Source organism: Phyllobates terribilis, unplaced genomic scaffold, assembly GCF_046119375.1.
Source record: "Phyllobates terribilis strain yellow unplaced genomic scaffold, ASM4611937v1 Scaffold_1__5_contigs__length_1240528914, whole genome shotgun sequence".
Classification (NCBI taxonomy): domain Eukaryota; kingdom Metazoa; phylum Chordata; class Amphibia; order Anura; family Dendrobatidae; genus Phyllobates; species Phyllobates terribilis.
The window spans coordinates 375394280-375410509 of NW_027362761.1; the positions used below are offsets into that span (position 1 = coordinate 375394280).

Consider the following 16230-nt stretch of genomic DNA (forward strand, 5'->3'; position numbering starts at 1 on the left):
TGCCGCTCTTGCGGTTTTCACTCTGCTCTTGCCTTGCTTGCCGCTCCTGCGGTTTCTGCTCTGCTCTTATCCTGCTTACTGCTTCTGCGGTTTCCGCCCTGCCCTGCTTCTGCCCGCTGCTCCGGCAGTCCTGTCCTGCCCTGCTTGTGCTCGCTGCTCCTGCAGCCCCGTCCTGCTCTGTTCTTGCCCACTGCTTCGGGCGTTCCCTCTCTGCTGTGGTTGTCTACCGCATCTGCGGTTCTGTGACCCAGTCTGTACTGGGTCTTAACCTCTCTGTGCTCCAGCCCGTCCTTTCGGCCAGTACCTCCCTGCCTGCATACTCGCCTGTATCCACCCATCTGCATACCTGCCGTGTTTGCTTACATCCACCAGTCTGTGCCAGCCTAACCTGCCTGTTCCAGTAATCCCAGTGTGGGTCAACCCCCGTGTCCGGAGTTTGACCTGGAGTAGCACCTGGTCCCTCTGCCCGGTTTCTCCCTGGTGCACTGGCGTCGTATGCCGTCGTGCCACCTTGGTCGGATCGGCCAGATACTTAGTCACGCCCCTCCAGGCACTCTCCGGTCCATGGTCCAGTGGAACCACAACACCCGCACACGCCAGTTAGTCCGGGCGTCTGCATAACATCAGAGATGCAGCCAAAAGGCCCATGATCACTCTGGATGAACTGCAGAGATCTACAGCTGAGGTGGGAGAGTCTGTCCATAGGACAACAATCAGTTGTACACTGCACAAATCTGGCCTTTATGGAAGAGTGGCAAGAAGAAAGCCATTTCTCAAAGATATCCATAAAAAGTCTCGTTTGAAGTTTGCCACAAGACACCTGGGAGACACACCAAACATGTGGAATAAGGTGCTCTGGTCAGATTAAACCAAAATCGAACTTTTTGGCCACAATGCAAAACGATATGTTTGGCGTAAAAGCAACACAGCTCATCACCCTCAAAACACAATCCCTTACTGTCAAACATGGTGGTGGCAGCATCATGGTTTGGGCCTGCTTTTCTTCAGCAGGAACAGGGAAGATGGTTAAAATTGATGGGAAGATGGACGGAGTCAAATACAGGACCATTCTGGAAGAAAATCTGTTGCAGTCTGCAAAAGACCTGAGACTGGGATGGAGATTTATCTTCCAACAAGACAATGATACCAAACATAAAGCAAAATCTACAATGGAATGGTTCAAAAATAAACGTATCCAGGTGTTAGAATGGTCAAGTCAAAGTCCAGACCTGAATCCAATCGAGAATCTGTGGAAAGAGAGTAAAACTGCTGTTCACAAATGCCCTCCATCCAACCTCAATGAGCTCGAACTGTTTTGCAAGGAAGAATGGGCAAGAATTTCAGCCTCTCAATGTGCAAAACCGATAGAGACATACCCCAAGCGACTTGCAGCTGTAATCGCAGCAAAAGGTGGAGCTACAAAGTATTAACTCAAGGGGGCCAAATAATATTGCACGCCCCACTTTTCAGTTTTTAATTTGTTAAAAAAGTTTAAAATATCCAATACATTCCGTTCCACTTCACGATTGTGTCCCACTTGTTGTTGATCCTTCCTAAAAAAATTTGAATTTTTTATCTTTATGTTTGAAGCCAGAAATGTGGCAAAAGGTAGAAAAGTTCAAGGGGGCCAAATACTTTCACAATGCACTGTACATGCCAATCATCTCATCGCTGAGTGCCATAAGAGGTTTCCGGACAAGGGTGGTGAGAGCCCAGAGGTCTCTCCTAGGGTGAGGTGTACTGTTACAAATCGTGGTTCTGTGCTACCACCTGGAAATGTAGCAGCTCTAGTGCTGCGCATCTCTGGTCTCAAGAGCCGCCATAGTCCTGACCCTGGAGACAGAGCTACTACGCGTGCAGGGAATCTGTCCCAATTTTGTGGGGCATCACGTTCTGGTGTTGAGGGATGTGTGAGAATGTGGGATGCTGTGTCTCTCACTGATTTCTCTGTCTGGGGAAGATGGGATGCTGTCTTCTCCTGTTGCCAGGCAATGCAGGACACTGTTGTGTCTGGCACTGAGCAGTGGTGGGATTATGTCCAGTCTGCTGCTGAAGCTAGCAGGGAATGGCTGTCTGGGGATGATTGGGAGTTAATCAACAACCTGCTCCCTGCTCAGTCCTTTGCTGTTTATTGCAGTTTCTATGTGCTTGATAGTGAATGGTGCTAGCATTAGTTTTGCGATCTTTTCAGGGGTTTTCTCTTCTGGTTTCACTCCATGGGGTTCTTGCAGAGGAACTCACCTGGTTCTTGACTAGGCACCAGCCGCGTCACCAGACGCCAGCTGTCCAGCGACAGTGGACCTAGGAAGGGCTCTGCCAAAGTCCCCCTTCCATTTACTGGGAGCTAGGTGAAGAGTATTCCCGGCCCTCAAGGGCTCACCTAACTGGGCAGATTGTGCCAAGTGCGTCTGCGGCAGCGCCTTTGCAAGTTTGATGCCAGTCTTGCTGGGTTCCTCTGCGAAGCGCATAACTGTTATCTTCTCTTCTTTAAGATAGTAAAAGGATGAACAGTAAACACCATAAAAGTACTCTAGAAAGTGGTCAATATTTAAAAAGGGCTGTTAATGATTGTATAAGGTCCCTTTAACAGTAATACAGACACAGTATTAATAGTTGTCAGAGTTGAAGCAAGCAGTGTCAACCAGGGTAAGAATATAGGAAGCGCAATGCTTATATTATTGCAGGAGAGCCACTGGCCTCCTAAGGATGATTTATAGCATTTTCTAATAAGTCTTTAAATTATTAAATCCAAAATCTAGCTACTACTTTCTGGGAACTGCACATCAGTGTTATTAAGACATTGTTTGATGGTATTATTATTTAGGCATTATTTGGTTGTTATTTTATTAGTATTATTCAGTGCTTGTGTGGAGGATTCACCAATTTAAAATACACTAGGTAACTGCTCTCCTCCAAATTAAAGATGTCCGAGTGCATGCAAAGAAGCCAATTAACCAGATCTGCTAATCTGGTTGAAAAACTTCACTCAGAGACTGAACCACGCAAAATGGCATACTTTATTAAGTAGACATGGGGTTAAATAATATTCTCCTTCTAGGTGTGATTCGTAAAATTCATTGCTCTTTCTGATAACTCGGCACACTGCAATTTGCTCATCTATGTATCTCTTGGTCTGAGTAACGGCTTAGGAATTCCGATGGGAGGGGGTGAGTTCATCTCTCAGCGCCATCTTTGCCAACGCGACATGAATCTCTCTGTTATCAGCCATGCACATGCATACGTCATTCTCAGGAAATCTTTTAGTTGGTCGTGTCTACAATAAGAATAGAAACTGTTAGTTATACAGTACAGACCAAAAGTTTGGACACACCTTTCCATTTAAAGATTTTTCTGTATTTTCATGACTTTGAAAATTGTACATTCACAGTGAAGGCATCAAAACTATGAATTAACACATGTGGAATTATATACTTAACAAAAAAAGTGTGAAACAACTGAAAATATGTCTTATATTCTAGGTTCTTCAAAGTAGCCACCTTTTGCTTTGATGACTGCTTTGCACACTCTTGGCATTCTCTTGATGAGCTTCAAGAGGTAGTCACCGGAAATGGTTTTCACTTCACAGGCGTGCCCTGTCAGGTTTAGTAAGTGGGATTCCTTGCCTTATAAATGGGGTTGGGACCATCAGTTGTGTTGTGCAGAAGTCAGATGGATACACAGCTAATAGTCCTACTGAATAGACTGTTAGAATTTGTATTATGGCAAGAAAAAAGCAGCTAAGTAAAGAAAAACGAGTGGCCATCATTACTTTAAGAAATGAAGGTCAGTCAGTGCGAAAAATTGGGAAAACTTTGAAAGTGTCCCCAAGTGCAGTTGCAAAAACCATCAAGCGCTACAAAGAAACTGGCTCACATGAGGACCGCCCCAGGAAAGGAAGACCAAGAGTCACCTCTGCTTCTGAGGATAAGTTTATCCGAGTCACCAGCCTTAGAAATCGCAGGTTAACAGCAGCTCAGATTAGAGACCAGGTCAATGCCACACAGTTCTAGCAGCAGACACATCTCTACAACAACTGTTAAGAGGAGACTTTGTGCAGCAGGCCTTCATGGTAGAATAGCTGCTAGGAAACCACTGCTAAGGACAGGAAAGAAGCAGAAGAGACTTGTTTGGGCTAAAGAACACAAAGAATGGACATTAGACCAGTGGAAATCTATGCTTTGGTCTGATGAGTCTAAATTTGAGATCTTTGGTTCCAACCACCGTGTCTTTGTGCGACGCAGAAAAGGTGAACGGATGGACTCTACATGCCTGGTTCCCACCGTGAAGCATGGAGGAGGAGGTGTGATGGTGTGGGGGTGCTTTGCTGGTGACACTGTTGGGGATTTATTCAAAATTGAAGGCATAATGAACTAGCATGGCTACCACAGCATCTTGCAGCGGCAAGCTATTCCATCTGGTTTGCGTTTAGTTGGACCATCATTTATTTTTCAACAGGACAATGACCCCAAACACACCTCTAGGCTGTGTAAGGGCTATTTGACCAAGAAGGAGAGTGATGGGGTGCTACGCCAGATGACCTGGCCTCCACAGTCACCAGACCTGAACCCAATCGAGATGGTTTGGGGTGAGCTGGACCGCAGAGTGAAGGCAAAAGGGCCAACAAGTGCTAAGCATCTTTGGGAACTCCTTCAAGAATGTTGGAAGACCATTTCCGGTGACTACCTCTTGAAGCTCATCAAGAGAATGCCAAGAGTATGCAAAGCAGTCATCAAAGCAAAAGGTGGCTACTTTGAAGAACCTAGAATATAAGACATATTTTCAGTTGTTTTACACTTTTTTGTTACGTATATAATTCCACACGTGTTAATTCATAGTTTTGATGCCTTCAGTGTGAATGTACAATTTTCATAGTCATGAAAATACAGAAGAATCTTTAAATGAGAAGGTGTGTCCAAACTTTTGGTCTGTACTGTATATTCATTAACTATTAACATAATCCATGTGCATATACACATTTGCATACATACATACACATAGATTATTCCACCATCGCTATACTGATTCACACTGATTAGGTAATCTATTAAAAGAAACTAATTGATTTTCTATAATATATATATTTTACATTGACACTTGTATAATGGTATTATTGGCCACTTCATAGTACTGTTATTTGTGCACTTTTATTATATGTTTTAAAAGGCTATTTTACATTGTGTAAATTATTTTAGTAGTAAGTTTCTTATATTTCACCTTTAGCTCCGTTTTATCTCTCTCTTGTAATTTTCTTCCAAAAAAATGGTCCAAGAGGCATTGATCTGGATATGCTGTCAACATTTTAGAAATCCACTTGCATATCACTTAAATTTAAAGAAACACTTCCACTTTCAATAATATGGAACACATAAGTGCAGTGTTGCTGAAATAGTGGTCTCTCAGCATCCAGTATTAGGCCTCATTCAGAAGTCTGTGTTTTTTCACATACAGTTGAAACCAATAGTTTACATATACTATATAAAAAGACATGTATACATGTTTTTCTCAATATCAGACTTGAAATCAGAATAAACCTTTCCTGTTTTAGGTTAATTAGGATTACCATAACTTTTAATATTTGCCAAATGCCAGAATAATGAGAGAGAGAGAATGTTTTAAGGCATTTTTATTACTTACTGCAAAGTCAAAAGTTTATATACACTAAGATTACTATGCCTTTAAACAATTCTGGACTGCCCATATCAGGGGCGTACATAGGAATCATGGGGCCCCATAGCAGAAGCTCTAATTGCCCCCCCCCCAAAAAAAAAAAAATTTAAATAATTGTCAGGGTCACAGAAGAGCAGATCTCACAACTTTCCATCCTTTACATAGTAATTTTCCTCCTGCTGACGTCCTAGATCTCTCTTTTATTGCCCCATAAAGTGTGATGCCAATAAAAGGGCCCCCCAAACACAGTATGAAACCCCCATGGTGAATTCCTCCACATGCACAGTATAATGACCCTATTGTACCCCACCTCAACTCCCAGGGTAAAGTATGCTGACCCCAACACAGTATGATCCCCCAACTGTGAGCCGCTAGAGAGTATGGTACATAATAAGGGAGGGTGTTATACATAATAAAAGAGGAAACTATATAACTAAGGATGGCGCTATACATAATAAGTGAGTACACTATATACTAAGGGACTGTGCTATATATAATAAGGCTACATTCCTGCATCTGTGTTCAGTGTTGGTGTGCTGCCCTGTTTTACTGACGCATTGAGCATGTCCTATTCTAATCCTCAAAATCAGATCAGAACAGGACATTCTCTGACCCTCTTAGATCTCATTCTCAGATCCGTGATTTTCATGGATGTGTGAATGGATCTATAAAACTGTACGAGTCCGTGGACCATCCGATAAAAAGATCTGGCAGCACACGGACATTTCACACAAATGTGAGAATGTGGCCTAAGGGATTTTACAGATAACATTATCACTTCAAGTCACACAGTGCAGATATAGAATAATATTTACATCCAGGCACTTACCGCTGATGTCTCATCTGATCAGAGCCGGTTTCTGCTGCTTCTTCTCCATCTGGTCAGACCTTCATGTCGACATCTCCCAGCCACGACTCGTCTTGTCACGATGATCTCCAGCCTAGAAAATAACAAGGTCACATATTGTATGTATACATGTCTCCCCCGCTCTGCGTCCTCGAATACAGATATGTAACCCCCCCCATTAATATACTATTAGCCACTTGGTAATCAAAATATAAAGTGATAAGCAGCACTGTGCCCCCCATTAACTATAATCTGCACCGGCCAATAATATAAATTATTCAGACTCTGTGACTCTCCCCAATTAACTGTAAGGCTATGTGCACACGGAAAACATACAAGGCTTCACAGTACAAGCAAAGTGAAACCCCCATAATTTCTCTCTCCCAGCACCCCCATCATTGCTCTCTCCCAGCACCCTCGTCATTGCTCTCTCCCAGCACCCCCGTCATTGCTCTGTCCCAGCACCCTCATCGTTGCTCTCTCCCAGCACCCCCATCATTGCTCTCTCCCAGCACCCCCATCATTGCTATCTCTCAGCACCCGCATCATTGCTCTGTCCCACCACCCCCATCATTGCTCTCTCCCAGCCCCCATTATTGCTCTGTCCCAGCACCCCATCATTGCTCTGTCCCAGCACCTCCATCATTGCTCTCTCCCAGCCCCCCATCATTGCTCTGTCCCAGCACCTCCATCATTGCTCTCTCCCAGCACCACCATCATTGCGCTCTCCCAGCACCCCCATAATTTCCTCTCAGCACCCCCATCATTACTCTGTCCCAGCACCTCCATCATTGCTCTCTCCCAGCCCCACATCATTGCTCTGTCCCAGCACCCCCATCATTGCTCTGTCCCAGCACCCCCATCATTGCTCTCTCCCAGCAACACGTCATTGCTCTCCCCTTCCCCACCATCCCCATCATCGCTCTCTCCAGCCCTATCAGCCCCATTATTGCTCTTCCCAGCCTCATCATTCCTCTCCCCAGCCCCATTATTGCTCTTCCCAGCCCCATCAGCCCCATTATTGCTCTTCCCAGCTCCATCATTCCTCTCCCCAGTCCCATCATTCCTCTCCCCTGCCCCATTATTGCTCTTCCCAGCCCCATTAGTCCCATTATTCCTATCCCCAGCCCCATCAGCCCCATTATTGCTTTCCCCAGCCCCATCAACCCCATTATTCCTCTCCCCAGCCCCATCAGCCCCATCAACCCCATTATTCCTCTCCCCAGCCCCATCAGCCCTCTCTCCAGCCCCAATATTTCTCTCCCCAGCCCCATCGTTGCTCTCCCCAGTCCTATCAGCCCCATTATTGCTCTTCCCAGCCCCATCATTCCTCTCCCCAGCCCCACCATCCCACCATTGCTCTCCCCCCACCTCCCCTCCCCAGCATTTCAGTAAAAAAAAAAAAAAAACTTACCTCAGCTCACTCCCCTCCCTCCTGGTTGCCGGCAACTTTCTTCCTGACCAAGGCACACGCTGCATGAAGACATCATCAAGCTGCGCACGCCTGGGTCAGGGAGGAAGCAGAGGACGAACCCTCCAGCTCCACTGCTATTCTCCTCCTGACAGCAGCGGAGCTGCAGGGATCGCTCCCTGACCGCTGCGTGCAGGGAGCAGCTGCACCTTGCGGGCCCCTTGGTGCAGCTGCATGGTGGGGACCCGGCGCAGCTGCACCAGCAGCGGTATGTCCACCCCTGGACTGCTATGGGGCCCCCCCGGCTCACGGGCCCCATAGCAGTCGCATGGTCTGCCGCCATTGGCGGTACGCCACTGGCCCATATGATGATGTCACGTATTTGGAAGTTTCTGATAAGTTTTTTTGGAAACATCTGAGTTAGAGACAAACCTGTAGATGTATTTTCATGCACACCTGAAACACACTGCTTCTTTGTGTAGCATCATGGGAAAGTCTAAAGAGATCAGGAAGAGAATTGTGGACTTGCACAAATCTGGCTCATCCTTGGGTACAATTTCAAGATACTTGAAGGTGCCTTGTTCGTTTGTACAAACAATTATATGCAAGTAAAAACAAGATAAGAATGTCCAGCCATCATACCGCTCAGAAAGGAGAGGGGTTCTGTGTCACAGAGATGAACGCGCTTTGTTCCGACATGTGCATATCAACGCAAGAACAAAAGCAAAAGACCTTGTGAAGATGATGGCGGAAGTTGGTAAGATTGTGTCAATATCCACAGTGAAATGAGTACTATATCAACATGGGCTGAAAGGCCGCTCTTCCAGGAAGAAGCCATTACTTCAAAAGAAACATAAAAAAGCCAGATTAATGTTTGCAAATGCACACAGGAAAAAAAGATATTAATTTTTGGAGACATGTCTGATGAAACTAAAATTGACATTTTTGGGCATAATGACCATCGTTACGTTTGGAGGAAAAAGGGAGAAGCTTGGAAGCCTAAGAACACCATCCCAACTGTGAAACACCAGGATGGCAGCATCATGTTGTGGGGTCGTTTTGCTGCAGGAGGGACAGGTGCACTTCACAAAATAGATGGCTTCATGAGAACAGAAGATTATGTGGCAATACTGAATCAACATGTCAAGACATCAGCCAGGAAGTTAAAGCTTGGGAGGAAATGGGTCTTCCAAAGGGACAATGACCTGAAGCATACTGCCAAAATGTTAACAAAGTGGCTTAAGGATAACAAAGCTTAAGGATAACAAAGTCAATGTTTTGGAGTGGCCATCACAAAGCCCTGATCTCAAGCCTATTGAAAATTTATGGGCAAAGCTGAAAAGGCTGCGAGCAAGGCGACCTACAAACCTGGATCATTACACAAGTTTTGTCAGTAGGAATGGGCCCGAATTCCGACCAGCTATTGTGAGAAGCTTGTGGAAGGATATCCCAAACATCTGATCCAAGTCATTCAGTTTAAGGGCAATGGTACCAAATACTAATGAAATGTATGTAAACTTTTTACTTTACAGTAAGTAATAAAAATGCCTTAAATCATTCTCTCTCTCTCATTATTCTGGCATTTGGCAAATATTACAAATTATGGTAATCCTAATTGACCTAAAACGAGAAAGGTTTATTCTGATTTCATGTCAGATATTGAGAAAAAACATACATGTGTCTTTTTATATAGTGTATGTAAACTTCTGGTTTCAACGGTATGCATAATAGTGTTATGTGTGTCATCAATGTTTTGAATCCGATTTTCATCAGAGTTTGGTCCATGTGTCAGTTTTTACCATCAGTGTTACATCAGTGATTTTCACATGGATAAATAAATAAATGACATTACTTCTATATATTACAATATTAATCACGGATACCACACAGACGGTACTCGGATGCCATCTGTGTGCTATCTGTGATTTTCACAGACCTCTAGACTTGATTGGTATTTTTCATCCATAATGCCAGTTAAAAGATTGTATGTTGAAACTATAACTCAATGGAAAGCTCGCTAATTGGTTCAGGATACTATGAAATCGTAATCATTACCCCCCCATATAAAATAGAAAAATAATCACAAATGGCCGAAAGTGTTAGCACCCTTGAAATTGTTCCATAAAATGAAGTATTTCTCCCAGAAAATGATTGTAATTACAAATGTTTTTAATACATGTTTATTTCCTTTGTGTGTATCGGAGCAGCACAAAATAACTGAAAAAAAAAGGCAAATTGGACATAATTTCACACACAACCCCAAAAATGGGCCTGACAAAATTGTTGGCACCTTTCCAAAATTGTGGAAAAACAACTTTGTTTCAAGCATGTAAACTCACCTGTAGCAAGTAACAGGTGTGAGCAATATAAAAATCACACCTAAAACCAGAGAAAAGGGGGAGAAGTTGACTCAATGCTTGCATTGTTTGTCTGTGTGCCACACTAAGCATGGAGAACAGAAAGAGAAGAGAAATGTCTGAGGACTTGAGAACCAAAATTGTTGAAAAATATCAACAATCTCAAACTTACAAGTCCATCACCAGAGATCTTGATGTTCCTTTGTCCAAGGTGCACAACATAACCAAGAAGTTTACAACCCATGGCACTGTAGCTAATCTCCATGGATGTGGACAGCAGAGAATAAGTGATGAAAGGTTGCAATGCAGGATAGTCCGGATTGTGGATAAGAAGCCCCAGTCAAGGTCCAAAGAAATTCAAGCTGTCCTGCGGGCTCAAGGTGCATCAGTGTCAGCACAAACTGTCGACATTTGAGTAAAATTAAATGCTAAAGCAGGAGACCCAGGAGCAGGGCCGGCATCAGCACCCGGAGCACCCGGGCAAGTCCCGAGACCCTGAGCAGGCTGGGGGGCCCACTCGCGGTCGGGCACCCCGCCAGGCTATGGGCGGAGGAGAGCGGTGCCAGCACCCGCCCTTCTCCCCAGCTTGCTCAGAGCCCCGGCAGCCGGATACTTACCTCTCCTTGTGCCTCCGCAGATCCGCTGTCTTCCCACTCTGCGCTCCCTGTGACGTTTCAGGTCAGAGGGTGAGGTGACGTCTTTCCACTCTCCCCTGAGCCGTCATAGGCAGCGCAGAGCGGGATGACGCCGGCGACGCTGGAGTCCGGACCTGAGCAACGGCAGCAGATGAGGAGGAGTGAGGTATTTGATTTTTTTTTTAATGTATGGAGGCATGTGGCATTATATGGGGGGGGGTATGACATCCTGCATGGGGCATTATAAAGAGGGGGGGTAACATCCTGCAAGGGGCATTATAAAGAGGGGGGGTGACATCCTGCATAGGGCATTATATGAGGGGGTGACATCCTGCATGGGGCATTATAAAGAGGGGGGGTAACATCCTGCAAGGGGCTTTATAAGGGGGGAGGTGAAATCCTGCATGGGGCATTATATGGGGGGTGACATCCTGCATGGGACATTATAAGGGGGGGGGATAGCCTGCATGGGGAATTATAAGGGGGGAACAGCCTGCATGGGGCATTATGTGGGGGGGAACAGCCTGCATGGAGCATTATGTGGGGGCCAGTATCCTGTATGGAGCGTTATAAGGGGACCAGTATCCTGTACGGAACATTATATGGGGGCCAGTATCCTGTACGGAGCGTTATATGGGGGCCAGTATCCTGTATGGAGTGTTACATGGGGGCCAGTATTCTGTATGGAGCGTTATATGGGGGCCAATATTCCGTATGGAGCGTTATATGGGGGCCAGTATTCCATATGGAGCGTTATATGGGGACCAGTATTCCGTATGGAGCATTTTATGGGGGCCAGTATTCTGTATGGAGCATTTTATGTGGGCCAGTATACTGTGTGGAGCGATTCGCCGGTTTCTGAGCTATTGTGGAATTTACAATAGATATCGGTCATGTAATGTAAGAACTGAAATCTTCGGCATTGTACTATATATATTCAGTATTTCTCTTCGGTATCTGTGCATCATGAATCATGGTATGTGTTAAAGGGACCCACTGAGACTCTTTCGCCCAGGGCCCAGAAAAACCTGGTGCCGGCCCTGCCCAGGAGGACTCCACTATTGACACAGACATAAAAAAGCTAGACTGCAGTTTGCCAAAATGTACGTGAGTAAGCCAAAATCCTTCTGGGAAAGCATCTTGTAGACAAACGAGACCAAGATAGAGATTTTTGGTAAAGCACATCATTATAATGTTTACCGAAAACAGAACGTGCCATAAAACGTACAATTTCTGAAAATTGAAAAAAAGGGCCTCATACTGCATTGCCCTAGTATTAGAAAAAAATCATTACAGTCAGAATGTGAGCAAAAGCCAGAATAAAAATATTACTTGGGTCCTAAAGGCCAAAAGTATTTGGGTTATAACGGTGGTTACACAGGCTGAGTTTGATTACTTATCAAAGTAGTTATCCAGTGGTCTGCACATTCAAGGCAATATGGCTACTGTTTGTCTTGGTGAGGAACTCTTCTGCCTGAATTTCAGGATTGGCTTTAAAACCCATTCACATGTCCATTTTTTTTCATGTATTTTGGGTTGCTTTTTTTGCTGGTAGAACAAGTACTTAATATACAGTAAGGCTCTTTTTACATTTTGAGCACCTTCAGTCCGCAAAATACAAGGAGACATGTCTGATTTTGATTTGCGAATCTAAGTCATCAATTCAGGTAAATGGGTCAGCAAAATAAGTGGACAGCACATGGATGTCATCCATATTTCATCTGTGTGCAGTCCATTTTCACTGATTGGTGGGTAGGAGAAGCTTAGGAAACCACTGTAATTGTTTTTTCCTTATACGAGAAAAACAGATCACACACAGAACAAAAATGGATGAAAATGATGATTGCTTACCGGTAATCAGATTTTCCAGAACCCACGACAGCACCATAGGAGAGAAGGATCCTCCCCAAGGACAGGAAACCCTACAGGCTTAAAAAGATGAAGCGCTCTATCATGTCTCAGTGGTTTGCAGAGCATCAGAGGAACTCCGTTTGGTTACTTTAGACAGACATACATACATACACATAGTTTACGAAATCATGAAATTGACATGGTGCTATATCATAGTTAATATGTGGCTACACGTGTGAAAAGGTATATATATGCTTTTTTTTTGTTTATATGCCACATCATGTGATTCAAACGTGCACCATTCACCAAGGAAAGGTGAGAAGGGAGGGAATAAGTAAGGGTGCTGTCGTGGGTTCTGGAAAATCCGATTACTGGTAACGAATCATTTTTTCTATTCCCCATGACAGCACCATAGGATAGAGATTTCAAAGAAATCCCCTAGGGAGGGACCACCGCTTGCAAGACTTTTCGTCCAAAAGACAAGTCCCCAGGACCCAAATCTAACCTGTAGTGCTTGAAAAAAGTGGAGGGTGAAGAACACGTGGCAGCCCCACAGATTTCCTCCAGAGAAGCATTAGCCCTCTCTTCCCATGAAGTAGATACCACCCTTGTAAAGTGTGCTTTAATGTTATCGGTAGGGGAAAATCCCCCCGAAGTGTAGGCTAAGGCAATCCCTGTCCTGACCCATCTTGCTATGGATCCTTTGGTCGCGGCCTGGCCTTTCCTGGGACCCTGGAAGAGAACAAACAGGGAGGTAGATTTCCTGAATTCCCTGGTTAACTCTAAGTATTGTAGTAGACATCTTTTGACATCCAAAGTGTGGAACTCCCTTTCTCCATCATCTTTAGGGTTCTCGCAGAAGAATGGTAACACTGTTTCCTGGGATCTATGGAAGGTGGAAACTACCTTTGGAAGAAAAGCAGGGTCAGGGGTAAGAATAACTATCTGGCAGGAACCAAGTAAAGGGCTGGTTTATTGACTGTGACTGAATCTCCCCCACCCTTCTAGCTGATGTGAGGGCCACCAGAAGGGCTGTTTTTAAGGTCAGATTCCTTAACAAACAACCTGATATGGGTTTGAAAGGGGATTTAGTTAGCGCCTTAAGAACTAGGTTTAGGTCCCAAGACGTGGCTCTTGTCTGAGGAATAGATTCCGATTGACTGACTGCCCTAAAGAATTTAACTATCAAGGGATGATCTTTTCCCCAAAAAGAGCTCCTAAAGCCGCCCTGTGAACCTTAAAGGTGTTCTTTCTCAGCCCCATTTCTCACCCTTTTTGCAGAAATTCCAGGGCAGAGATACATGGAACCTCAAAACTTTTTAGCGGGTCTATCCATGAAAACTCCAGGAACTTTTCCCATATCCTAGAATAGATAGCTGATGTAGTTTTTTTCCTCCATTTAACAAGGGTGGAGACTAATCTTTCCGAACACCCCTTAGCTTTCAACAGTTCCCACTCAAGTGCCAAGCCGTTAAATTAAGTTTTCTTATGTCGGGATGAGATATGGGACCCTGGAACAGAAGGGTTGGGATTTCTGGAAGCACCCACGGTGTTTCTATCGTCAGTCAACGAAGCCAGGTGAACCACGTTCTTCTGGGCCATAAAGGTGCTATTAGAATGATCTGTTCGTATTTTCCTAAGAACTGTTGGAATCAACTGTATAGACATAGCATAGACTAGAACCCTTGGCCAACGGAATGGTCTTTTGGATTTAAGGAAAAGAATTTTTGAACTTTCCTGTTTAATTCGTTTGCGAATAAGTCTATTTTGGGAACCCCCTCAACTGTTAGAACCCTCCTATTTGTTTTTTCCATCTTGTGTTTTGCGGTCACTTGACCATCTGCTTTTATATTCCAGCTCCGCCCTTTTGGCTGTGCTGGACTTCAGTGTTGTTTGACTGTTTTTCTAGCCAGGTGCTTCTGTGCCTATCTCTGTCAGTTCTCTTGGTCCTTCTGGGACCTCTAGTACCTTTTTGTCAGTTTGTCTTTTTGTGTTCTGCAACAACTTCTCTGTTTAGGAGGTGTCCCATTTTTGTTCCAGTCCTTAGTTCTTTTAGGGACCCCTCCCCTTATGCTATAGGTCTTCGTTCAGACTAGCCGAGGACTAAGGCGGGTCTGTTTGCTAGGAACAGGCAGCCCGCTACATCGTAGGGATTCAGCTTAGTCTTACTGTAGGGACAGCTTTCCCCTATCTTTCCTTAGTTCATGTTGCAGATCATAACACCAACAATATACTATCTTTTGAAAGATTTCTGAGTTTTGGGACCATTCGTCCTGATCTACCCTGTGACGGCTGAGGTAATCTGCTTCGGTGTTTTCTATCCCTTTCAGGTAACCTGTTGAAATGTATCTTAGATTATCCTCTGCTAGGGTCATTATTGTTACAAAAATGCAACTTCACACTAGGGCAGAAGAGGGTAAAGCTGTCCCTGCACTAGGTCTAGACTGAAGCCCTACGGTGGAGTGGGCAACCTATTCCTAGAGAATAGAGCCACCGATGTTTCCTAGACTAAACTCAAAAGAAGACCTAAAGGAAGAGGGGAAGGAGACCCTGAAAGAACTAAGGACTGGGAAAAAACAAACAGGTGACCTCCTAACAGGAAACTAGAGGAAGCTGCAGAAACGAAAAAGGGAATAAAGGAATGGTCAGCAGGCAGAACTAGAGGATCCTAGAACTGCACAAAACTAAACACAGAAAGTACTACTACCAAACCTCCTAGCCAGAACTCTCGCGATTAACACTGTTGTCCAGCAAGGACTAGGAGGCAGGTGCTGGGTAATAAATGGTGATACAATCACCTGACCTTAGTCAAAACCAACACCAGGGGGAAAAGAGCAACAGCCAGAAAACCACAACAAAATTGCGGATGGTCCCAAAGAAACAGATTCCAACAGTACCTCTCCTTTTATGAGGATCCTCCAGATCCTCTCGGCCGAGCCTTGTTCGGGAATCTCCTGTGAAAAGCTTTAATCAGCCTTGAGGCCGAGACCTCCTCAGCTTTCACCCAAGATTTATCCAAAGGACCGAATCCTTTCCAGGACACGGGATACTGTAACCCTCCTCTGAGCCACCTAGAATCTAAAATGCGTGAAAATTTGCTGTCCTCATCAACTGGAGGGACAGTTGCCATCGCCTCCTTATCTGGCGTGTCCGCTTTCTTCAGTAACGATACATGAAAAACTGAATTAATTCTCCAGGATGAGGGAATGTCTAATCTCACCGCTGCCGAGTTGACCACCTGAACCACTTTGAAGGGTCCTACAAACTTAGGCCCCAGTTTTTTAGAAGGGATCTTCAAACACAGGTTCTGAGAGGACAACCAGACCATGTCCCCAAATGCAAACCATGTCTCCCTTCTTTTCTTGTCAAAAATTTTTTAGACCTCCTATTCGCCTCTTTAAGATTATGGCGTACCCTGGTCCAAACCCTTTCCAAATTTTCCGAGAAACTCTCCTCATCAGG

The 16230-nt window shown here is 44.7% G+C and overlaps 1 long non-coding RNA gene across 1 annotated transcript in view; it reads right to left on the reverse strand.

Annotated features, from left to right (window-relative positions):
* Nucleotides 1-3062: 3062 nt before the first annotated feature.
* Nucleotides 3063-16230, reverse strand: part of LOC141263542 (uncharacterized) — a 115529-nt gene continuing 102361 nt past the window's right edge. Inside the window, exon 4 of the long non-coding RNA XR_012319801.1 lies at nt 3063-3274. This is a non-coding gene — a long non-coding RNA (uncharacterized lncRNA). The remainder of the gene's footprint in view (nt 3275-16230) is intronic.